Raw genomic sequence first — 26844 nt, 5'->3', positions numbered from 1 at the left:
AGGGGGACACAGACATTAATATAAATGGATAGGTAAATAAGTTACAGATATATACATATGTACTGTGGGGCTGGGAGGGGGGATGAATGAAGGAGCAAGTAAGAGCAGCTGCAGAAGGGAGTGAGATAAGAAGAGAGGAGGCCTTAATCAGGGAAGGTGTGGTCCCCGATCACAAGAAGTTTACAGTGTACTGGGGTGGGGGAGAGACATTAAAGTAGTTAAGGATAGGGGAAGCATTCAAATATAAGAATATTTTCGTAAGTATTGTGGGACTGGGGTGTGTATCAAAGTGCTTAAGGAGTTCACAACCAAAAGCATAGTCAATGCAGGGGGAGGGCAGTGAGTGGAAATAAATGGCTTAGCTTATAGATAAGTGCTTAACAAATACCACAGTCATTATTTTTGTCATTATTATTGCTAGCAATGATCAATGAAAAACAAAGCATCATTTGTTCCAAAGTGATTCTGACCAACAAAGGAAACATCCCTCAATCAGCCATCAAAATAGTGCAGTGAAACAATTTATTTTTTCAAATGGTCCAACCACAGAGCAGTTTTCCCTCCCATTTGCATGGTCACCTGTCTTCCTTCCCTTCCCTATCTGAACCTGCTATTCCTCTGCCTTCCACACAAACAATGTATCTAGTGGCGTCAACCTCCCAGTTGCCTTCTGATGCCTAAATGTGCTGCTAACGGGATCCGTTCTAGCTATATAATGTCGATTTCCCCCTCAACTTCCAAGGCTCTAACACTAACCAAGCGTGATTCACCTTTCGTTGCCTGACAGGATTTATGGGGAAAAAAAAATAATCCCTAAATAATTTCCAGTCCCTGTGAGCTCCCATTCTGTCCCTCAATTGTTTTAGCTAATTGTGGCTCAGTGGAAAGAGCCCGGGCTCGCTTGGGAGTCAGAGGTCATGGGTTTGAATCTCAGCTCTGCCACTTGTCAGCTGGGTGACTGTGGGCAAGTCATGCAACTTCTCTGTGCCTCAGTTACCTCATCTGTAAAATGCGGATTAAGACTGTGAGCCTCACCTGGAACAATCTGATTACCCTGTATCTACCCCAGCGCTTAGAACAGGGCTCTGCACATAGTAAGCGCTTAGCAAATACCAACATTATTATTATTATTATTCAATATGGTTTTCCAAGGCCCTGTCAAGGGTACTTTTTGCTCTTCCTACTGGCTGCTCAGTGCACTATCCCCTGTTGATCTGCCTTCCCCTTGATGACCCACCTTGGGCCCTCCCCATCCCACAAACCGGGCTGGGGGAAGGGAAAAGACAGATGGAAATGAGAGGGGAAGGAGGATCCGTGAAGGTGAAGAGAACTGTTGAGCCCCCAGGCCTTGCTGCAGTGAGGAGGAGCCCAGTACAAGCATGACTGAGGCTGAGCGTTGACAGACACAAATACCATTAGGCCATCTTTGGGCCGTACCACGGCCTGTGGGAAGGGGAATAGGTGATTTTAGTGCCTGTCTCTCCTTAAAGACAGGAGTCATTCAATCAACCAATGGTACTTACTGAGCACTTATTGGGTGTAGAGCACTCTCCCAAGCACTTGGGAGAGTATAATAATAATGTTGGTATTTGTTAAGCGCTTACTATGTGCCGAGCACTGTTCTAAGGGCTGGGGTAGATATAAGGTAATCAAGTTGTCCCACGTAGGGCTCACAGTCTTCATCTCCATTTTGCAAATGAGGTAACTGAGGCACAGAAAAGTGAAGTGACTTGCCCAAGGTCACACACTGACAAGTGGCAGAGCTGGGATTAGAACCCACAACCTGTGACTCCCAAGCCCATGCTCTTTCCACTAAGCCACACAGCTTCTCACAATAACAGAGTTGGTAGGCATGGTCCCTACCCTTAAGGAGCTTGCAATAATAATTATGGTATTTGTTAATCACTATGTATCAAGCACTGTTCTAAGCACTGGGGTAGATACAAATTAATCAGCTCAGACAGAGTCCCTGAGTCTCAGTCTAAGTAGAAAGGGGGAACTGGTATCGAATCCCCATTTTACAGTTGAGGAAACTGAGGCACAGAAAAATTAAATGCCTTGCCCAAGGCTACAAAGCAAGTAAGTGGTAGAGCCGGGATTAGAACCCATGTCCTCTAACTTCCAGGCACTGGCTAAGCGCTTAGTACAGTGCTCTGCACCCAGTAAGGTCTCAATAAATATGATTGAATTGAATTTTCTGCTAGGCCATGCTGCTTCCCAATCTAGTGCTTAGCTTCCTGAGGGCAGAGATCATGTACAACTCTCTCATACCTCTCCAGAGTGCTTAGTACAGTACTCTGCTCACACTAGGCATTCAATAAAGATGGTTGTTTGAATGACTGATTCAATAAGCTAGAGGGGCAGGGATGGGGGGGAAAACCTTCCCCCGACAGTCTCACCCTCTGCCCTGTGATTTTTATGTTTGAGTTCCGACAGCCGCTTCATTTCCTTTTAAGTCATCTTTTCGCCTGTTTATCATTTCTCTTCATTAACGCTTCACACCAACAGTTACTTATCAACAGAATGGAATGTTTCTTTCCCTTCTTTAAGATGGATTTATTTCCTAGCTGTTCTCTCCCACTGAAAGCAAGGTGTTTTTCCCCATCTAATAACATCCTCAAATGGGATGAAATGAACCCCACGGCAACTTGGGTTTCCTCCCACCTCCTACTGTGCTGTGATAACTCAGAGCATGCCACCTCTTCTGCCCAGCAAGGGATCACCCTGCGAGGGGGCACTGCATCACTAACACCTGCAAAAATTTAGAGTTAAAAATCTGGCACCGTTTTCCTCCGAAACCCACCAGGGGTAGGGTCTCGTCTCCAAAATTCCTGTCGGAGCTCAGGTTCAGCCAACTTCAGCCAAGCACAGAAATCATGCTCGTAGATCATCACAAACAAGGATAGTTCCTCTCCTCTGCGTACCTCAACGAGGGAAGCAGCGTGGCTCAGTGGAAAGAGCCTGGGCTTCGGAGTCAGAGGTCATGGGCTCGACTCCCGGCTCTGCCACTTGTCAGCTGTGTGACTGTGGGCAAGTCACTTCACTTCCCTGTGCCTCAGTTACCTCATCTGTAAAATGGGGATTAACTGTGAGCCTCAGGTGGGACAACCGGATTACCCTGTGTCCACCCCAGCGCTTAGAACAGTGCTCTGCACATAGTAAGCGCTTAACAAATACCAACATTATTATTATTATTAAAATGCATCCTCAGCTTCCAGTCCAGGAACAGCTTTCGGGGAAGCACTGGTTCTCCCAGGAGGACCCTGGTCGAGGAAATTGAAAGCGCGGGGAAAATAACGAGTTGTCCCACGACTCCTTAGGGATGGGCTACTGGGCCCCACTTCGAGGAGTCACTGGAGAAGCAGTATGGCCAAGTCAAAGAGGAAGGAATTGGAAATCAGGTTGAGGTTCAGCTCTACCACTGGTCTGCTATGTGACCTTAGGCAAGTCACTTGACTTGTCCGGGTCCTAGTTTTCTCATCCTTTAAATGGGGATAAATTAGATGGTGACCCACGTGGGGCCGGGACTGGGATGGATCTCCTTATCTGGTATCATGCTGGGAAGCAGCATGGCCTAGTGGATAGAGCATGGGCTTGGGAGTCAGAAGGACCTAGGTTCTAATCAGGCTCCACCATTTGTCTGCTGTGTGACATGGGGTAAGTAACTTCACTTCTCTATGCCTCAGTTACTTTACCTGGAAAATGGGGATTAAGACTGTGAGCCCCAAGTGGGAAAGAGACTGTTCCCATTCTGATTACCATGTGTCTACACCAGCACTCTGTACAGTGCCTAGCACATAGTAAGTCCGTGACAAGTACCATTAAAAACAAATAGGTGTTCATTTGTGTGAATAGGTAGAAGTGTGAGAGAGATGTTGAGGGAGAGAAGAAATTCTGATATTAATAGTATTTATTAAGCACTTACTTTGTGCAGAGCACTGTGCTAAGAGCTGAGAAAAATACACAGGGAGAATTAGATGTGGGCCATGGTTTCACACTACAAACGGGATGGCCTACCGGAAAGAGCACAGGCCTGAGAGTCCGAGGACCTGGGTTCTAATCCCCGCTCTGCCACTTTCCTGGTGTGTCATCAGTATGGCCTAGTGAATAGAGCATGGGCCTTGGAGTCAGAAGGACCTGGGTTCTAATCTAGCCTCTGCCATTTGTGTGCTGTGTGACCTTGGGCAGTCACTTCACTTCTCTGTGCCTCCGATACCTCACTTGGAAAATGGGGATTAAGACTGTGAGCCCAGTGTGGGACAGGGACTGTGCCCAACCCAGTTACCTTGTTTCTACCCCAGTGCTTAGTATAGGGCCTGGCACATAGTAAGCACTGAACAAATACCATAGTTACTGTTATCATTAACTGGGACAAGTCACTCCATTTCTCTGTGCCTCAGGTTCCTCATCCTTATAAAGGTGAACAAACAGCTGTTCTTCCTCCCTCTTAAACTGTGAGCCCCATGTTGGACAGGTACTGAGTCCATCCTGATTATTTTAATCAACCCCAGAGCTTGGTAAATGCTTAACAAATACCAGCTTAGATTACTCTCTGGAAGGACTAGTATTCGTAAAGCTGGACTGCAAGAGGTAAGGATATTTAGGAAGAATGACAGGGTGGGTGGGTTTGTTCAGCCCTGGGAGCTTGACTATAAGCTCCTTGTGGGCAGGGATCTTGTCTACCAACTCTATTAAACTATACTTTACCAACAGGCTTAGTACAGTGCTCTGCACACAATAAGTGCTCAAGTAATATCTCTGAATGACTGAATGACATTCTAAAAATTTTCCTCGTCTGCTTTGAAAGGTCAGCCCTACCCTAGTACTCCTCATTTCTCCCCCTCCCACTGTGCCAGATCTCCCCACGGGAATGTGTCTGTTAATTTTCGTATTATACTCTCCCAACCGCTTAGGACAGTGCTTTGCACCCAGTAAGCGCTCAATCAATATGACTGACTGCACTGCCCTCCCCACCACCATCCCCTCCCCCATTCCTCTGACCTCGACGATCAGGCTTAAGCTGTGATTCCCCCACCTGGCTGCCTTCTCTGAGATGTCTCTAGCCTCTGAGATGCTGGACTAGCTTGCAATGCACCATATCGTACTTGGATGCTTTAGGAGGCGCTTATTGGGTTAGAGGCTCAGTCTTATAAGCTCTTCATAAGCTCCTCAAGGGCAAGGACAGTCCATTTTACTGTTGCATAATCCCAAGTGTCTAGTACTGTGGCCTCTACCCAGTAGTTGTTCAATAAATGATGACGACGATGATTTCTGGGCTTCTCTCGGTTTCAATCCAGACATTTAATGTGATTTCCTCACGGCTTGGTGTGTGAGGATATTAGGGTTTGGGTGACTTCACATCCATCTCAGAAAACATAAACACACAGCAACTAAAATCCATTAAAAAGGAGAAAAGCTAATCCGTAACCCGAGAGAATGAATAATTCACCTTCAGGCTCTCCCTCCATAAATCAGCTGGGCCGTTATCAGATGCCAACGCTAGAATCGGAAAGCAAAGCAGCTGTATTAAACTTCAACAATAAAACCAAACGGAAAAAAGAGGGGATGAAACATTTGTTTTCCTTCCCAGTGGCGCTTTGACCAGACTATGTAATGAGCCAGTTGCTCGTTGACTTCATCTGATATCTTGCGAAAGACTTTTCCACCTTTCCCTTAGGAGAAGGATTCCTAAGCAGTAATAATAATAATAATGATACTTCTTAAGCGCTTACCATGTTCCAAGCACGCATTCATTCAGTTGCATTTATTGAGCACTATGTGCACAGCACTGAGTGCTTGGGAGAGTACAATACAATAATAAACAGACGCATTCCCTGCCCACAACGAGTTTTGGTAGTCCTGCTACTTACTGGTATCAAATACTGAATCGGATAATCCTGTAGAGTAGTGACACTGTTCTAAGCACTGGGGTGGATACAAGTTAATCAGGCTGGACACAGTCCCTATCCCACATGGGGCTCACACTTTTATCCACATTTTACAGATGAGGTAACTGAGGCACAGAAAAGTGAAGTGACTTGCCCAAGATCACACAGCAGACACGTGGAAGAGCCGGAATTAGAACCCGGGTCCTTCTGCCTCCCAGGCCCATGCTCTATCCACTAAGACACGATGCTCCTCTAAAGCATCCCGTGGTCTCCCCCACCTCGGGCCAGCTGATGCCCTGTCTGTGTTCCTTCTCAATCAATCAATCGATGGTATTTATTGAGTCTTACTTGTGCAGAACATTTGGGAGAGTACAATACAATCGAGTTGGTAGATGACACCATCCCTGCCCACAAGGAACTTACAGTCTCCAGTCTCATTAATGATAGCACATGCTTTGCTCCTGATCCTGTCCATTTGTGACTCCCTCAAACTCGCCAAGGAAGAGTCCACTCAAAGTACCCACCCGACACCTACCAAGGCTCAGCAGGCAGGTTTATTTGGACAGGGAGAGGACAGGGAGGGAAGCTCTCATCAATTCCATCCCTCTTCCTAACAGCAGTGTGAGAAACAGTGAGACCTAGTGGAAAGAACACAGGCTTTGGAGTCAGAGGACCCGGGTTCTAATGCTGTATCCTCCTCTTGTCTGTTGTGTGACCTTGGGCAAGTCACTTAACTTCTCTGTGCCTCAGTTACTCATCTGTAAAATGGGAATTAAGACTGTGAGCCCCACAAGGGACAACCTGATTACCTTGTATCTACCCCCATGCTTGGTACAGTGTTTGGCACATAGTAAGTGCTTAATACCGTAATTATTATTATTATTAATTGCAATGAAGACATTTATTTAGGGTTTATTGTATGCTAAGTGCTGAGGTAGCTACAAGACCATGAGATTGGACACAATCCCTATCCCATAATACAGAGTTCATGACCTCTTTTCTCTCCATTGTAGAGATGAGGAAACTGAGGTGAAGCGACTTGGCCAAGATAACACAGTAGGCTAGTGGCACTGCTGTCACTTGGGATTCCTGACTCCCAATCCCGTGTTCTTTCCACTTGGCCACCCTTTTCCAAAAGACTTTCTGTGTTCCCCACTGAGTGGGTGAGTTCTCTATTTCTCAGTGTGGATTCTGCACTCTCCCCTGAAATTTAAAGTAAGATGGCATTTCTTACCCTTCTCAGCTGGCAGTTTTATCTCTGTCAGATGAGTGGAGCTCCTATGGCAGGAAGGAACAGAATGATTGAAGCAGTGGTGTCCACATTCATGGGACCTGGAAGACCTCCCCCGCTGCCCCCATCTCTTACCCACCATCCCCCAGTATACTAGTAGAGGAAGAACGCTAGGGGCAGGGCGCATTTATAAGGAGGGGAGTTGGTATCCGTACAGCCCGACCTTCATAGTGCTCAGAAACTCTTTTAATGAAAAGCCCCTTCAAGTCCACAGCAAATCATGGCTCGGAAGGAAAACCGTCAATCCCCATCACACCCTGAAGAATCGTTTTAGCCGACGGAACTAAATCCATCACCGATGCTCTTGATTTTTTTCCACATCCCATTCACCGGTGCCAACCCGCTCCCTGCAGAGGCAACGGAGGAGCGTCGAAACTTTGCCCGGGGAAGGTCCAGAGAAAGATTAACACAGAAAGGAAACTAGATTTATGGACCGCGCATTAAATTCTTAGGGGACCTTAGGAATGGCCATGAATCTCCCACCGGGGAAGGCAGAGGCGGGTAGAGGCCCCGGCAAGAATGGCCGACAAGGGCTATCAATCTGGAACGGGAGGAATGCGTTGCAAGCCAATCAGACCAAGGCCAGGTGATGAAATGTTCAACCTGAAGTTGAAACAGAAGCAAAGGAGGCAGAGAATAGCGCGTGGCAGAAGACGCCAGATATCCCATGGAAAATGGAGAGCAGAAGGACCGAGACGAGTGGGGGTGGGGAGGAAAAGAACAAGTGAGGGAAACCATCAGACCACCACAGGTTTGACTTGCAGGGATGGGGAGGGGAAGGGGGGCCTTGGCACGGGAAGGAGGGAGGAAGCCCGTGGAGGCTTTGAAACTGATCCTGAGTTGAAAGAAGAGAGCTATGGTTGCTTTGCAATGAGTGTTTGAGGTGGAATGCAAAGTAACCTTGAAATCGACCAGAACAAACTTGTGAGGGAAAAGAGCCCAGGGCCAAGGCAGCGGCACAGGTATGATCATTTAATGCTGGGGCAGAGGACTGGCAGCCAAGAACTCCTGAGTTTGTTTATTTTTGCTTTCATTCATTCCATTCCCCGTCTTCAAATGATGCCCTCAGGACCCGAGTCAAATCAGCTACAGCACTAATTAAACTACATAAACCCACTGCAGCTGAGAACCACATATCATCAAATCGCATTAAAATGCCAAGATCAAGTTGCACGAGGCAGGCTTTGGCCCAGTCTCGGTCAGTCCCGGGAGGGCAGAGACCATGACTTTCATATTAATATTAATGATATTATTATTATCAATAATAATCATAGTATTTGTTAAGTGTTTACTATGTGCCAAATATGGGGTTTGATACAAGATAATTAAATTGGGCAAAGTCCCTGTCCCATATGGAACTCACAGTCTAAGACTTTGACTTCTGTTGGATATCCCCAAACACCAACACAGTGTTCCCCTCACAACATGTGCCCAATCAACACTGTGGAGGAGGAGGAGGAGGAGGATGCGATTTGCTTGTATCCACCCCATAGTTTAGTACAGTGCCCCCCACATAGTAATCACTTAACAATACCACAATTATTAATTTCTGTCCTCTTCTTCCCCTTCTTCCTTCATACCCCACCCTTGCCAATTTCCCTTTCTTCTTTTTCTGTTTGGGTTTTTTTTTAATTGTGTTTGTTAAGTGTTTACTAAGTGCCAGGCACCTTACTAAGTGCTGGTGTAGATACAAGCTAATCAGGTTGGACACAGTCCATGTTCATTCATTCATTCATTCAATAGTATTTATTGAGCGCTTACTATGTGCAGAGCACTGTACTAAGCGCTTGGGATGAACAAGTCGGCAACAGATAGAGACAGTCCCTGCCGTTTGACTAGGCTTACGGTCTAATCGGGGGAGACGGACGGACGAGAACGATGGCGATAAATAGAGTCGAGGGAAAGAACATCTCGTAAAAACAATGGCAACTAAATAGAATCAAGGCAATTTACATTTCATTAACAAAATAAATAGGGTAATAAAAATATATACCATTGAGCAGACGAGTACAGTGCTGAGGGGATGGGAAGGTGGGGGGAGGAGCAGAGGGAAATGGGGGGAAAAGAGGGTTAAGCTGCGGAGAGGTGAAAGGGGGGCGGTAGAGGGAGTAGAGGGAGAAGGGGACCTCAGTCTGGGAAGGCCTCTTGGAGGAGGTGAGTTTAAATAGGGTTTTGAAGAGGGGAAGAGAATCAGTTTGGCGGAGGTGAGGAGGGAGGGCGTTCCGGGACCACGGGAGGACGTGGCCCGGGGGTCGACGGCGGGATAGGCGAGACCGAGGGACGGTGAGGAGGTGGGCGGCAGAGGAGCGGAGCGTGCGGGGTGGGTGGTAGAAAGAGAGAAGGGAGGAGAGGTAGGAAGGGGCAAGGTGATGGAGAGCCTTGAAGCCTAGAGTGAGGAGTTTTTGTTTGGAGCGGAGGTTGATAGGCAACCACTGGAGGTGTTTAAGAACAGGAGTGACAGGCCCAGATCGCTTCTGCGGGAAGATGAGTCAGGCAGCAGAGTGAAGAATAGACCGGAGCGGGGCGAGAGAGGAGGAAGGGAGATCAGAGAGAAGGCTGACACAGTAGTCTAGCCGGGACATAACGAGAGCCCGTAGCGGTAAGGTAGCCGTTTGGGTGGAGAGGAAAGGGTGGATCTTGGCGATATCGTAGAGGTGAAACCGGCAGGTCTCGGTAACGGATAGGACGTGTGGGGTGAAAGAGAGACGAGTCAAGGATGACACCGAGATCGCGGGCCCGAGAGACGGGAAGGATGGTCGTGCCATCCACGGTGATAGGGAAGTCTGGGAGAGGACCCGGTTTGGGAGGGAAGATGAGGAGCTCGGTCTTGCTCATGTTGAGTTTTAGGTGGCGGGCCGACATCCAGGTGGAGACGTCCCGGAGGCGGGAGGAGATGCGAGCCTGAAGGGAGGGGGAGAGGACAGGGGCGGAGATGTAGATCTGCATGTCATCTGCGTAGAGATGGTAGGCAAAGCCGTGAGAGCAAATGAGTTCACCGAGGGAGTGAGTGTAAATGGAGAACAGAAGAGGGCCAAGAACTGACCCTTGAGGAACTCCAACAGTTAAAGGATGGGAGGGGGAGGAGGCGCCTGCGAAGGAGACCGAGAATGACCGGCCAGAGAGATAAGAGGATAAGAGCCCCATGTCCCACAGGGGGCTCACAGTCTTAATCCCCATTTTGCAGATAAATGAGGCTAGAGAAGTGACATGACTTGCCCAAATTCCCACAGCAGTCAAGTGTTACCTGTCCTCCCCCTCGTAGTTGGGACAGCTCAGGCCCTTATTGATCTTGCAACTTTTGGGCAACAGGAGAGGTGGGAAGAGGAGGAGGGTCAGGGAGAGGATTAATCAGTTCCCAGGGATAAACCATTGCCTCTCTGAAGCCTCACTAATGGCTTTAAAGCTCTCTAACATCTTGACCCCTCCTACCTCACCTCCCTCCTTTCCTTTCACATCCCAACCTGCACACTCCGCTCCTCTGGTGCTAACCTTTCACTGTGCCTCCATCTCACCTGTCTCACTGCCAACCCCTGGCCCATGTCCTGCCTCTGGCCTGGAACACCCTCCCTTCTCAAATCCACCAGTCTTCCCCCATTCAAAGCCCTACTGAAGGTGCACCTCCTCCAAGAGGCCTTCCCAAACTAAGCCCCACTTTTCCTCAGCCCCCACTCCCTTTTGCATCACTACGACTCTCTCCCTTTGCTCTTCCCTCCCTTCCCACCCCTCAGCACTTATGTAAATGTATAGATATGCATATATCTATAATTCTATTTATATTGATGCCTGTTTACTTGTATTGTCTGTCTCCCCCTCCCCAGACTGTGAACCTGCTGTGGGCAGGGATTTTCTTTCTTTATTGCTGCTTTATTACTTTCCAAGCACTTAGTACCTTGCTGTGCACACAGTAAGCGCTCAATAAATATGATTGAATGCATGAATTTATCTCCTTGTTTCACCAACTGAATTGCTACAGAAATCATCCCATTTCCCTTTTCTTCCTCATGACAAGCATTGGTTGTGTCCATGAAGGTTACTGAGAGGAAAAAAGAAATCACAGTGATTTGAGAGTTGGCCTGAGGAATTAAAGACAGAGAGTTCTTCCTGAATGAAGGCCATCACCATTTCTTACAGGGAGGAAATGGAGATGCCTAGATCCAATGATTTGTCCAGACAGAGCAAATTCCCTCTCTCCCTCTATTTTCATCCCCCACAAAACTCAAAAGCTGGGTAGCCAAAAGATAAAATTCCTGGAAATCTGGAGAGAGTAGAAATGGAAGACTCTCTTGTTACCTAGGGAACAAATGATCCTAATACTGTATCTCCTCCAATTCTCTCCTTGACCCCCTCCAATCTAGTTTCCACTCTGTAGAAACTGCCCTCTGAAATGTCACCAATGACCTCCTTCTTGCCAAATCCAACAGCCTCTACTCCATCCTAATCCTCCTCCACTTTTCACTTGCCTATGACACTATTGACCACCCGCTTCTCCTGGTTGATTTCACAGACGCTGTCCTTTTCTGGTTCTCCTCCTATCTCTCTGGCATCTCATTCTCAGTCTATTTGGTGGGCTCACCCTCTAACTATGGGAGCCTCTCAAGGCTTAGTTCTGGATCTCCTTCTATCCTCCATCTACACCCACTCTCTTGGAGAACTTATTCACTCCCATGGCTTCAACTACCATCTCCGTGCAGATGATTCCTAAGTCTACATCTCCAGCCCTGACCTTGCTCCTTCTCAGTCTATCCTATCCTCCTGCCTTCAGGACATATCAACTTAGATATCCCACTGATACCTCAAATTTCCTAAACAGAACTCCTCATTTGCCCACCCAAACTGTCCTTCCCCTGTATTTCCCATCCCTGTAGATGGCAACACTATCCTCTCTGTCCTTAGACTGTAACCTTGGCATCATCCTCAACTCATTTCTCTCCACACATTCAATCTGTCACCAAATCTTGTTGGTTCTGCCTTCACAACATTGCTAAAATCCTTCCTCTCCTCTCCATCCAAACTGCTACTATGCTGATGCAAGTACTGATATCTCCCCTAAACTACCACATCTTCCTCCTTGCTGACCTCCATGCCACCTGTCTCTCCCCGACTCCAGTCTTTATTTCATTCTGCTGCCAGATCATTTAAAAAAAAAATAAGTTCTGGTGGAGCCACGCTGAGAAGCAGCGTGGCTCAGTGGAAAGAGCACGGGCTTTGGAGTCAGAGGTCATGAGTTGGAATCCCAGCTCTGCCACTTGTCTGCTGTGTGACCTTGGGCAAGTCACTTCACTTCTCTGGGCCTCAGTTCCCTCATCTGTAAAATGGGGATGAAGACTGTGAGCCCCACGTGGGACAACCTGATTCCCCTGTGTCTACCCCAGCGCTTAGAACAGTGCTCTGAACATAGTAAGCGCTTAACAAATGCCAACATTATTAACATTATTATTAATAATAAAAATAATAATGAGAATAATGGTATTTGTTCAGCATATACTAAGTGTGAAGCCTTCTCACTTCTCTGTGCCTCAGTTACCTCATCTGTAAAATGGGGATTAACTGTGAGCCTCAAGTGGGACAACCTGATTACCCTGTATCTACCCCAGCGCTTAGAACAGTGCTCTGCACATAGTAAGCGCTTAACAAATACCAACATTATTATTATTAGTGGGTGAAAGAGCTCCTTAGGGGAATCAACTAAGGTCATTGTGGGAGGAATAGAATGACCATTTGTCCAACAATCCTGTTCTCCGCATGTCTGTCCTCAGCCCAGCACAGATATACATGCTTGTGTGCTTGATATTTTATGATTCCCTGCCTTGGCTCCTGACATCAAGTTTTAGGATCAGAAGTGGTATTGTCTGTATGGGGGTTTTGGAGGGGTTCAATGGCTCTCCAGCAGTGGCGGGGGTCAGGAGACCCCCCTGGAGGAATGTCCTAGGTTTGAGTATTCAAGTGCTTAGCACAGTTGCTCTGCACACAGAAAGTGTCTAATAAGTATGATCGATTGCCCTTGGATGGACTTCTGCAAAGTGGTACATTTAACATTGTCACGTTATATCACTGGAGAAGCAGCACAGGCTAGTGGAAACAGCATGGCCCGGGAGTCAGAGGACCTAGGTTCTAATCCTGGCTCCAGCAATTCTCTCTATGTGACCTTGGACAGGTGACTTAACATCTTTGTGCCCTAGTGTCCTTATCTGTAAAATGCGGATTCAATACCTGTACTCCTTCTTAGACTGTGAGCCCCACGTTGGATAGGGACTGTATCCGAATTGTCTACCTCAGGGCTCGAAACATAGTAAGAGGTTAACAAATACCATCATTAATATTATTATGCTGCATGCCCAGCATAACATGTTGGACTTCATATGTGACCAGTATCGGCAAGGGGTGTCAGTGAGCATCTCAGCAATGAGGGTGACAGCATAGTATATTTATCTGTATTTTTTTGCATGTCAACCCATCGTGGAGTAACCTCAAGGTCTTGAAGAACCTTTAGGGGCAGGCAACTTATTTAAGAACTGCCAGACCCCATCTGTTTTCACCCTACCTGAATCTTGGTCAGTTCTCTCAGTCTGTCTTTACTGACAGACTGTACCCTCTGAATTCTGAGTCCTTCCCTCTCTATAGTGCCTAGCCCAGGGGTGCCCAAGAGAAATGATTTATTAGGAAAATCTGGCGCCATTTGAAAAGGACCACCCCTTTGTTAACCATCTTCCCAAAGACGCACCCTCTGGGAGTGAATTTCCTGGGCTCTTTTTTAAACATCTGGAATAACTGTCAAGACTCTGGACTGAGGATGGTTTCCTGGAGATCTGTTTGAGCTTTTTATTTTGTCTGTGTGAGGTTACAGCTATTGTTTCTCAGAATTGAAGTCTGCTGCTCCTTCTGCTCCTGGTCTGTAATTCTCCACGGAGCACTAGTGATTGTCTCTCTTCTTTGTTGGGTCCTGGTCTCCTCTCTAGTTCCCACATGACAGTGGCTCTCTAATGTTGAATTTTCTGCTATCAGGGCAGACATGAAAGGGATGCAGATTCTGGAGCAGAGAGAGCTCTCTACCTCCCTCCTTTTCCCTGCCTCTGAGCTTAGAATGCCTCTCTTCTATGCTTTCTCCAGCCATGTCATCTCTCCCATTTATGGGCAACCTGAAGACTCGGTGAGACACAGAGAGGGAGCCTTTCCCTAGCTTCTGCTCTAGCACCTCAGACCTTGACACCCAGATACCCAGCCCCAACGTCAAACATTGAGCCACTCAGAGTCAAAAGGAAGTGGTAGAACGAGGCCAAAAAGGAGAGCGGGAGAGAGGGGAGGAAGGGGTAGAAGAAAAGATGGGGACAGAAAAGAGCAGGAAGGGAAAGCAAAGAGGAAGGAGAGGGAGAAGGTGGAAAGAGATTCGTTCAATCATCATTCATTGAATTGTATTTACTGAGCGCTTACTGTGTGCCGAACACTGTACTAAGCGCTTGGGAGTACAATATAACAATTAAGAGACACAGTCCCTGCCCACAATGAGCTTAAAATCCACAGATGAGAGGGAAGGGAGAAGGAAAAGGGGGAGAGACAGAAAAAGGAATAGGGGAGCAAAGCAGGAAAGGGTGAAAGAAAACAGAGTAGGTGGTCATTCAGTCATATTTATTGAGCTCTTACTGTGGGCAGAACACTTTCCAGTAAGCAGATAAGCAGCCAGCCCTTGAAGAAACCAAAGCTTACACAACACAGTCCTTAGTAAGTGTAGCCTATCTGATCAATACCTTGGCCAGTAACTTTCTCCAGATGCTGGACATACAGGTGTTCCACTGTGAAGGACGGAATCAATCAACCACATTTCACAAGTGAGATCAACCTTCTTACTTTGATTGTGTTGCCAGGGGAAATCCCACAGCACTTATGTACATATTTGTAATTTATTTATATTAACATCTGTCTCCGCCCCCACCCCCAGACTCTAAGCTCATTGTGGGCAGAGAATGTGTCTGTTTATTGTTGTATTTTACTCTTCCAAGCACTTAATACAGTGCTCTGCACACAGTAAGTGCTCAATAAATACAATTGAATTAATCAACTGCATTAAGCTCTTGGGAGAGTAAAATATAACAATAAAGAGACACTCTGCCTGCCTACAACAAGCCTACAGTCTAAAGGAGCATGTTCATCTCCCATTGTCCAACAGGCAAGCAGCCCTATTACTACCTTTCTGGAATGATAAATAATAATAATAATTGTGCTATTTGTTAAGCACTTACTGTGTGCCAAGCACTGTACGAAGAGAAACACGGTGGTCTAGAGCAGAGGCCTGGGAGTCAGAAGGTCCTGGGTTCTAATTCCAGCTCCGCCACTTGTCTGCTGTGTGAGCTTGGGCAAGTCACTTCACTTCTCTGTGCCTCAGATACCTCATCTGTAAAATGGGGATTAAGACCATGAGCCCAATGCAGGACAAGGGCTATGTCCAACTTGATTAACTTGCATCTAGCCCAGTGCTCAGTTCAGTGCCTGGCACATAGTAAGTGCTTAACAAATACCTCAAAAAAAAAAAAAAAGATCGGGATAGATACAAGATAACTAGAGTGGACACAGTTCTTGTCCCACAGAGGGCTCAGAGTCTAAGTGGGAGGGAGAACAGGTATTTCATCTTTATTGATATTATTATTAAGTGCCGCCAAGTCATTTTTGATTCATAGTGACTCCTTGGATATACTTTCTCCAGAACGTCCTGTCCTCCGCCATAATCCGCAACCTTTCTAATGGTTCTTCCGTTGTAGTTATGGTCTCTATCCATCTAGCTGCTGGTCTGCCTCTTCCATGTTTTCCCTAGACTTTTCTTCTCCAGATAATTCTTCTCCAGAGAATTAGTCTTCCTATTTTAGTGTCCAAAATATGCTAATCTAAGTCATTTGGCCTTCCAAAGACGACTTTGGTTTAATTTGCTCTAAAATCCATTTGTTTCTTTTTCAGGCAGTCCATGGGATTCGCAAAAGCCTTCTCCAATGCCACATTTCAAAAGAATTGATGTTCTTTCTATCCTGCTTTTTTACTGTCCAGATTTTAGATCCATACATTGTCCCTGGAAACATCGCAGAGTTCACAATTTGTATTTTTGTGGCAATTGTTACATCAACACATTTCATGACTTTTTCCAGGCTCTTCATAGCTGGTCTACACTGAGGCACAGAGAAGGTCCCACAGCAGACAAGGGATTCGAACACAGGTTCTCTTACTCTTTTCCCGGCAGAGACTGGTTGCCAGAGTCTGGGCAGCAGAAGTCCTGCCCAGGGGTTCTGGACCACAGCCACTATTTGTGAACATTTTCATAACTATTTCTCCCATTAGCATGCAAGTTCCTTGAAGCCAAGGAACATGACTTATCTTTCTGCTGTATTTTCCCAAGTGCTGAATACAGTGCAGTCTATCCGGTCGGTGCTCAGTAAACAAGATTACTACTACTTTTAAACACCCTCCATCATGGGACTCTAGGTCTTAATCCCCATTTTACAGATGAGGGAACCGAGGCACAAAGAAGCAAAGTGACTTGCCCAATTTCACACAGCGACAAGTGGAGGAGTCAGGATTAAAATCCAGGTCCTTCTGACTCCCAGGCCCATGCTCTATCCCCTAGATCACACTGCTTCTCTATGCAGCAAGCGCGCATCTCCCACTCTCTGTGACTCCTATTTTTTCTCTCCTTTCTGGGGTTGTCCCACTGAACTCAGGATGTCCTGGTCACCTTAGCTGGAATCTCCCCTCTAGACTGTAGGCTCCTTGTGGGCAGGGATCACTGTCTACCAACTCTATGGTATTGTACCCATCTAAGCATTTAGTACAGTGCTTGGCACACAGTAAGCACTCCATAAATACCATTGATTGATCAGCTAGGCAGATCCCCTTCATTTTGCCCCAGGGTCTCCCATCCTGCAGGGCCTTTCTAGGTAAGCTTCCCATTCTCCAGACTTGCCCTCTGTGATTGTTTTTTCACACCAGCCCTCTCTTTTCCTTTTCATCTCCCTCACAAACACATTCTTCAGGTTTTAGCAAGGCTCCTTCGCATCCTAAAAACAAACTGCCCCATTTACTGGCTTGATGAGATGCCAACTTGGAGGGTTTGGGGATTGTTTTTTGTTTCTTTTTTTTTTTATCTTTTTGCAACGTTGTAGTCTGATGTTACATGCCAACTCTCCCACGAGGGTTGGCTAGTTTCCTTCCCACACTGAGGGCGTGAGGGGGGAAACCACATCAAAGTAAATTCCGCCCACCGAGTGGATTGGTTGAGTGACAATAAAGGGTGTGATGGGGGCCTGGAGCGTTAACTGTCCCCCGCCCCCCTCTTTCCCTCCTCCACCTCTTTGCCCTTTAATATGGAATAAATGATTCTAGAGGACAATTAAGTAAATCAACCAAGATAAATGAAGCAGGCCTGTCTTTCCATGAATGGGGGAGGGGAAGAGAGAGGGAGGGAGAGGAGGAGGAGGAGGTGTTAAGCGGCAGCCAACGCGATTTTTTCAACACAGGGAGATGGAACCAGCCAAGGTTCAGGTTTGAGAAACATTGCCTCGTCTCCAGCCCCCTGAAATGCTAAACAAAAACAACAGTCTGATACTTTTAAACGGCAAACAAGAAGCATCTGGTCCCTTGAGCTGGTGTACATAGCAGAAGAAATGTTGGCAGAACATTTGATTACCAGTTAAGAGAGAGCTATGCAGAAACCACATTAGAGTAAACTCAACCAAAACAAAGTAAAATGTTGGAATGGCTTGGACTAAATTAGGGCGGGTACTTGAACAAACATCTAACCTGAATTATTAAGTGATGTAAATGATCTGTTCAATGGCCACCAGCCCCCTTCTGGATCCTAACATTTCACCGGGTGGTTTTGGGGGATAATGAAAACGCATGCTACCTGCAGAAACTGTCTGCTCTAGAGGCTATGGGCCCAGGGTGGCAGGGCCCAGGAGAAGCGGCCCCATCGCCCAAGTCAGCGAGGTCGGGGGGGACAGAAATGTGCTGCAGCTCTCCAAATCTGCCCCTCACAAAACCCTGTTTCTTGTCTCCACTGGGGAGAAGGGAAGGGGTAACTCGAAGCAGCTGTCTTAGCCCAGTTTGCTAGCTGCCAGGGGATTGGGGCACAGGAGTGAGGGGATTCATGAGAATGAGACAATTCTAAGTGCTGCTGTGTCTCAGAAAAGGCGTAGCCTCCCATGCTAAACCCTCCTGGGCCTGGATTTCCAAACGCTTGAAGGAGAAGGTCTCCAAGTTCCACTGTGTCGTCTCTGGCAGGGTGGGGCGCAGTAAACAGGCCTCATAATGCCCTCATAATACCCTCTCACTAAAGCCTTGGCAGTAGAATCTTTGCCCACAGGAAGCAAAGGGTTCTGGGAGGCAGAACTCATCCTTTGTGCAGGCTTTCCTAGTTGGCATAGTTTCTCCAAGCCCCAGGCCCTTTCAGGCCACCCAGTCAATCAACCAATAGCATTTAGTTAGCAGAGGACAGTAGAGTTAATAGTCGCTTAGTATAGTTCCCGGTACAGAGTAAGCGCTTAACAAATACCATAATTATTACTGTTAGTCCCTGCCCTCACGGAGCTGACAATCTGGCCCAATATAATCCATCAACGGCATGTGCACCATACTAAGTGCTTGGGAAAGAAGAGAGTTGGTAAACATGTTCCCTGTCCCCAATGAACTAACAGTCTATAATTGGTTGCTCTTCCCTCTGCCAAACACTCAGTTGCACGTATATAAACACATACATACATACACATACACACAATCAATGGGATTTATTGAGTACTTACTATGTCAGTGCTTAGAACAGTGGTTGGCACATAGTAAGTGCTTAACAAATACCATCACTATTATTATTATTATTATTATTATTATTATTACAGAGCACACTACTAAGTGCTAGAGAGAGAACAATACAAAAGAATTGATAAACATGACTCCTACCCACAAGGAGCTTGTAGTCTAGAGAGGGAGACAGACATTAAATTACAGAGAAGGAAAAGAGTGAATGAATGAAGGAAATCCAGGATGCTCCACCTTTTCTAGCAACCATCAGTGCTCAGGACATTTTCTGGTGTTTTAGTTTTATTGATATTTGTTGAAGAAGCATTTAAGTCTAAGCATAAGGAGTGCCATCTTGGGCCAGATCACCAGTAAACCTCTGCAGGATTCTGTTTCTCCCAGATGCGGGTAGCAAAGGGGTGTAGGTGTCCCTCCACGACAGCCATCCGCCACGTAGGGTTGTGTCTACTGTAACATCCCAAACCTTACCCTCCAACCACCCACTCTGGGCCTCCCAACTATGCAAACCCTTCCTGAGCCCAGTGATGTGTTCTTCCTGAACAACTTTCTGTGGCAATGGATCCCATCACTACACAATATGCTTTAAAATTTGTTTTGAGTTTTTTTTTAATCTACCACCTTTAAGTTTCAATGGACAACCGCTTTTTCTAATTTTATACGATTTGGTGAAGCAGGCAGAATAAGTTGGTATTAGAGGAGGAAAGTGTGTGTCCAGGACCGTAGTGGGAGAGGATGAGGATAGATAGGAGAATTAGTCCTGCCTGTCTTCCTGCCCATCGGCCTTCTTTCCTGCTCTCCTGCCTCCCCTTCCTTTGCCATCTGTCTGTCCTCTTGCCTCTCTGCCCATATTCCCGCCTCCCTCCTTATCTTCCTATCTCCCAGCCTGCCTTCCTGCCCATGCCCACTACTGGAAAATGAGAGGCAGCTGGGGGTGAGGAGACAGAGACATTCTTGTTTTGTTTTCTTGCCGGATTCAAGCCATCTGCTTTCCATTCGTCTGATGCTCTAATTGGAGACTAGTTCTTGTGCAATGCGGAGGTGGCTGCGTGGGTCAGGGCAGCAGCTGGGTCAATGATTGGGGGCCACAGGTCACAGATGTTGGGCACTGACCATTTCCCTCCAAGTCCGCCCTGTCTGTCAGGGCTGGCAGAAAAAACCCAAAGGAGGGGAGGGCACTAGCCAAGGGCAGCTCCTTTTGGCTCTCGCAGAGCCATCTAGCCATTATTGCTTATTTGGAAATGAAAATTCCCCAGTCTAGAGTGGCATGCTCTGTTTTCTTGCTGCCCCTCCCCAGGTCTTTGGCTTCCAATGAGTTAAAAATCCAAAACAAGTGGAAGCACTCCATCCTGCAGCTGACACAGCTCTCAACACAGGGCAGCCTCTTGGGAGCTGAGAACATGTGCAGATCCACCATGCACACTCCATGCACTGCTTCTGACCTGCTACAGGAATGGGTAGTTTTGGGGGGTTTAGTTCTTTTCTGATACTTGTTAAGCACTTAATATGTATCAAGCCCTGTTCTAAGCGCTGGGGTAGATACAGGTTAATCTTGTCACAGACCCTGTCCCACAGGGGGCTACCAGTCTAAATAGGAGGGAAAATGGGTATTTCATCCCCATTTTACAGTTGAGGATGTAAGTTAAGTTACTTGCTCAAGGTCAGCAGGCATATAGGTGGAGCTGGGATTAGAACCCAAGTCCTGTGACTCCCAGGCCCATGTGCTTTTCACAAGGCCATACTGCTTCCATGTCCAAAATTCAGCTAAACAACTCTATTTAGCAGAGTTGTTAGGCTGGCTGGCTGCTGAATGACTGGAGGGTTTTAATGAGAGGAAACAAGGCCCTAGTGGAAAGAGAACAGGATTGGGAGTAAGGAGACCCCAATTCTGCCCCTTTCCTGCTATGGAGCCTTGGGCAAATCACTTCATTCTCTGTTCTTCAGTTTCCTCATCGGTAAAATGGGGATGAAATGGCTGTTCTCCATCCCCCTCAGACTGTGAGTCCCATGAGGGAGAGCGTCTGTTTATATTCTATCTTCCACAGTGTTTGGCACAAAGTAAGTGTTTAACAAATACTGAAATTATCACTATTATAATTAATGATAAAAATGGGAAGGAATTCAAGTTCCCTCTCATCATCCTGCCAGCGGGGAGACAATTTCTGGGCTCCTTTCCTCTAAAATACGCCAGGTGTAAAAATCAAAAAGAATCACCTCTGAGAGCCTTTTTTATTCCATCTGGAATTTATAAACTTAACCATACTTTTAGAGAGCCCTATTGGGAAGTTACTCAAGAACAGGGACCAAGTTTTTACTTCAGTTCTATGCCTCCCAAATGTCTAACACAGGACTCTGGGACTGGGAGATGCTGAAGAGACACTGGTTCATCCTTCAAGATCTGCCATTCCCGAGAAGGACAGTGAAGAGACATCAGGTTAGGTGCTGGGTCAAGGGAAAAATCAGCCCAATAAGCAACTTTCCCCTGAATCCTGATGATTTCTTTCCAGAGTGGAGGGCTCCAGAATTATTGGATTGTACTGGTCTACAAAGCAGCCCAGACTGGGCCCATAGTGGGTAGTAAAATTTCACAATTCTGGTCACCCAGGAACATTTTTTGAGCCCTTGTATCCCGTGCCAGGTGCTACAAAATGTAGATTAAATAGGACTATGGCATTAGTTTTAAACTCTTACTATGTGCCAGAAATTGTACTACGTGCTAGGATAGATACAAACTAATCAAAAGTTGGATATGATCCTGTCCCGTACAGCACTCACAATCTTAATCCCCCCTTTCCAGAGGAGGTAACTGAGGCCCAGAGGATAATAATAATAATGGTATTTGTTAAGCACTTACTATATGCCAATCACGGTTCTAAGTGCTGGGGTAGATACAAGGTAATCAGGTTGTCCCACATGGGACTCACAGTCTTAATCCCCTTTATCCAGATGAGGTAACTGAGGCACAGAAAAGTCAAGTGACTTGCTCAAAGTCACACAGCCGACAAGTGGCGGAGCCGGGATTAGAAACACACGACCTCTGATTCCCAAACCTGTGCTCTTGCCATTTGGCCATGCTGCTTCTCTAATAATAATGGTATTTGTTAAGTGCTTACTATGTGCCAAGCATTGTTCTAAGCACTGGGGTAGATACAAGGTAATCAGGTTGTCCCACGTGGGGCTCACAGTCTTAATCCCCATTTTCCAGATGAGGTAACGGAGGCCCAGAGAAGTGAAGTGACATGCCCACGGTCCCACACAGCAGACAAGCGGCACAGCTGGAATTAGAACCAGGTCCTTCTGACTCCCAGGCCTGTGCTCTAGCCACTTAGGCTGCTTCCCTTGAGAGCAGATATCCTGTTGATCAACTCTATTGTATTGTACTCGCCCAAGCATCTGGTACAGTGCTCTGCAGGCATTAAGAGCTCAATAAGTACCACTGAACGATTGATTGACCTCTGCCTTCCGGGACTTTCCAATCCAGGTGAAGTCTCAGAGTTCATTTATGGAATTTTCCTTTTCTCCAATCGTTTCCCCTCCAGGCAACAGTGAGAGCGAGCCATCGGCGAGCAGCCAGCCCGCTGAAGCAGGGCTTGATAATGACAAGCAGAAACTCTGTGATTGATTCTCAGCATTCATGACCGGATGGGCTAGGGCAGTCTTAAGGGATGTGTAAATCTCCGACTAACCTCCCTGGCATTTGGCTCTCCTCATGTAGTGACAGGCAAGAACAAATAAGAGCAAAGCTAACCCAGTTTTATTAACCAAAAGCAGAGACTTTTGGAAAGCTTATGGCCGGCGGGCAGCAAACACATGGGCAGGTCTCTGATCTCGGATGTGATCTTTGATCTCTGCTCCTCGCACCCCCCGTAGGCTGGCACTTTGGGTGGTCACTCCTCTCTCCCCCGCCCCACCCTTGATGTGGTTCTACCATGTACTTAGCCAGGCAGATGTGCTAATGTCTGCACATCTGGGCCAAACTCATTTTGCCTTTCAGTTGGGCTGTTCCGGGAATCGCTAATAGCCGGGAGTCCCACAAGCCCTTTGAAAAAACCTTCACCCCTCTGAACTCCATTAAACCGTCTCTGCTTGAATGGTTTGGACTCAAGAGCCTCTTGAAGGAGAGCTGCAAAATGGTACAAACCGCCCCCCAAAAGTCTTGATGTTTTTGCATTTCCAGTCTACATTCTCCTCTCCCGAACATTCCCTTCTATCTCAGCATGCAAATCAAGGGAGAGCTTCACAGGGAAGCCCAGGTGAAAAGATAGCCCAAGGAGAGGAAGATAGAGGCTATCAACCCCCCTGGACAATCAATCCATTAATTACTGGTGTCTTTTGAGTACATACTATGTGCGGAGCATTCATTTATTCATTCATTTATATTTACTGAGCACATACTGTGTGCAGAACACTGAACTAAGAGCTTGGGAGCGTACAATACTACAATAAACAGTTACATTCTCTGCCTTCCAAGAGCTTGTGGTCTAAAGGATGAGCTAGAGCACGGTAAAAATAAAACAACAATAACTATGGTATTTGTTAAGCACTTATTATGCGTCAAGCACTGTACTAAGCACTGGGGTAAATACAAGGTAATCAGGTTGTCCCATATGGGGCTCAACCTTAATCCCCATTTTTACAGATGAGGTAACTAAGGCACAGAGAGTTAAGTGGCTTGCCCAACTTCACAAAGCAGACAAGTGGTGAAGCCGGAATTAGAACCCATGACCTCTGACTCCCAAGCCCATGCTCTTGCCACTAGGCTACGCTGCTTAAGCGCTTGGAAGAGAACAATATAACAGAGTTAGTAGACACATTCTCTGCCCACAACAAGCTTACAGTCGAGAGGGGGAGACAGACACTAATATAAATACGTAAATTAAGGATCTGTACAAACATATCCTAAGGACAACTAAACCTTCCCCTGAATCCAGGAGTGGGCTACGGCTTAGGGCCAGAACCTATAGGTTTTCTTTCATTCCAGTGTCTTCTCTAAACCCTGCCCTATCCAGCCCCTTCAGCTGCTCTCCATCTTGTTTTCATTCAGCATCTCCCCCTTTTGCCCTTCCTCACCCTTCGCAGAAGCGACCTGATAGTTACAGACACTTCCTCTCATGGAACTGGGAAAGCAGAGTAGGAATTGGGAGACAGTCCCTAACTGGAGAGGCACCTCCAGTCTGCTTATAGTGGAGGACCCCTTTCCTGTCGCTCTTTTTTTTTATATGGTATTTATTAAGCACTTATGTGCCAGGCACTGTACTAAATGCTGGGGCAGATACACGCTAATCAGGTTGATCACAGTCCCTGCCTTACATGGGACTCACTGTCATAAACCCCACTTTACAGATGAGGGAACTGAGGCATGGAAAAGCAAAGTGACTTTCCCAAGGTCATAAAGCAAACAAGTGACAGACCAGGGATTAGAACCCAGGCCCTTCTGACTCCCAGGCCCGTGCTCTAGCTAATGGGCCACGCTGCTTCTGCTTTCTATAGTAAGGCTTGGGTTCTCTCATTTTTGGGAGAGTGACTACTGAACCCCAATAATCATTGCCTCGAGTCAGAAGCAGTGAATTACTTGAAAAGCTAGAGTAACCTCTGAAAAGAAACTGCAAACTGTACTAAGTGCTGGGGTAGATAAAAGTTAATTAGGATGGACATAGTCCCTGCACCACTTGTGGCTCATAGTCTAGAGAACAAGATGAACCTCTGTCTGGTTCACATCTGGTCTCTCACCTGAGAATTTCCACAGAGAACTCTTGGTGTGTACTTATACTAATAAAACTAACTGAGGTATTTGTTAACTGCTTACTATATGCTACGCACTGAGTTAAGGATTAGGGTAGATATACAATCGAATCAGCCACTATCCCTGTCCCACATGGGGCTCACAGACTAAGGGGAAGGGAGAACAGATATTGAGTCCCCACTTTGTAGATGAGGAAAATGAGATCACACAGCAGGTAAGTGGATGATCTGGGATTAGAACCCAGGTGTCCTGATTCCCAGGCCCTGTGCTTTTCCCACTAGGCCTCATTTATGACACCGTGATATTATACAATCTATAGAACCATGCCAGTTGCTTGCGGTTTGGCTAAAGGTTCAGTGCCTTTTTTAGTGCCTTCAGTTCCATGTCCAAAACAGAACTCTTCATCAAATGGGGATCGAGACTGTGAGCCCCACATGGGACAGGGATTGGGTCTATCCCAATTTCCTTGTATCCAACCCCAGCATTTAGTACAGTGTCTGGGCATAGTAAGCACTTAACAAATACCTTAATTATTACTATTATCTCCCCACCCAATCCCTGTCCACCCCCATCTTTCCCATCACTGAAGACAACACCACTATCATCCTTGCCTCACAATCTCATAACCTTGGCATTATCCTCTACTCACACTGTTCTCCCGGTTTGGAACTCCCTCCCTTCCCACATCAGACAGACCACAGTTCTCTCTCTGCATTCAAAGCCCTCCTAAAATCCATCCTCCTCCACCGAGCTTTCCCCAATTAATTTTCCAGCATCCTAAGCTGTGTAAACACTTCAACCAACTCTAGGCCCTTAGGAATTTCTTTATACTAATTCTCAGCACTCCTGTTTATTTTTTGATTCAACTGTACATTCAGTTTTTTATTTAGACAACTAAATATTGAGCTTGTTTTTCCTGTTAGACTGTAAACTATATGTGGGCAGGGAACATGTCAATTCTCTATTCTGTACTTCCCAAGTACCTAGAACAGTACCTACACGAAGTGGGTGCTCAATAAATACTACTACTTTTTTATGGTATTTGTTAATCACTTACTATGTTCCAGGCACTGTTTTAAGCCCTGGGGTAGATACAAGGTAATCAAGTAGACACAGTCCATGTCCCACAGGGGGTTCACAGTTTTAATCCCCATTTTACAGATGAGGTAACTGAGGCACAGAGAAATTAAGTGACTTCCCCAAGGTCACACAAGCTGACAAGCAGCAGAGCCAGGACTAGAACCCAGGTTCTTCCGACTCTCAGGCCCGGGCTCTATCCACTAGGCCACACACTTCTCACTACTTCAACACAAAGACATTAGGAGGGGCTCCAAGACAGCCCCGTCTGCTCCTCTGGGGGTGCTCCAACCCCTAAATTGTGACCCAAGCCCCCTACCCAATTCCCCCAACTCTAAAAAGTAACATGGGAATAAGCATAGCATAGTGAATAGAGCACAGGCCTGGGAGTCAGGAGGTCATGGGTTCTAATCCCAGCTCTGCCACTTGTCTGCTGGCAAGTCACTTCACTTCTCTGGGCCTCATTTACCTCATCTGTAAAATGGGGTTTGAGACTGTAAGCCCCACATGGAACAGGGACTGTGTCCAACCCTCTTTGCTTGTATCCACCCCAGGACTTACTACAGTGCCTGGCACATAGTAAGCATTTAACAAAAACTACAGTTATTATTATTAAAACCAGCTCTTCCTCATGACCCCAGACAATCTGAGTGAGGAGGTAAAATCTCCCATCTTTTTCAATGTCATGAGGGAATTCACAAAAATTTCAAAACCAAGGAAGGCAAGCATATGGACTTCAAGAAAATATTGCCCACACTGAAGGATTAGTTGTACATCAAAAAAAGAAGCCTCTTGAGTGGGACAGGGACTGTGTCCACCCTGATTTGCTTTAACTACCCCAGCACTTAGAACAGTGCCTGGTACATAGTAAGTGCTTAACAAATACCATTATTATTATTCTAAAGTAACGATGTTTGTACAAAAGCCAGGTGAAAGCCCATAATTGTATGCAACAGAATGAAAAAGCTGAGTAATGCCCGTGCTTCTGGGACTTTACAGACTCTCAGCAGCAGCAGGATTGTCTGTGAAATCACAGGTGCCACTACGAAGTGACAATT

General features: G+C 46.5%; 1 long non-coding RNA gene across 1 annotated transcript in view; it reads right to left on the bottom strand.

The window, feature by feature from the left end:
* Window positions 1–5282: 5282 nt before the first annotated feature.
* The window catches only part of LOC114813127, a 35236-nt gene continuing 13674 nt past the window's right edge, over window positions 5283–26844 (bottom strand). Inside the window, exons 2-3 of the long non-coding RNA XR_003760738.2 lie at window positions 7123–7166; window positions 5283–5499 (exon numbers count right to left, since the gene is read on the bottom strand). This is a non-coding gene — a long non-coding RNA (uncharacterized LOC114813127). The remainder of the gene's footprint in view (window positions 5500–7122; window positions 7167–26844) is intronic.

Source organism: Ornithorhynchus anatinus, chromosome 7 (genome assembly GCF_004115215.2).
Source record: "Ornithorhynchus anatinus isolate Pmale09 chromosome 7, mOrnAna1.pri.v4, whole genome shotgun sequence".
Classification (NCBI taxonomy): Eukaryota; Metazoa; Chordata; class Mammalia; order Monotremata; family Ornithorhynchidae; genus Ornithorhynchus; species Ornithorhynchus anatinus.
This window is presented reverse-complemented; position numbering and strand designations above follow the sequence as displayed.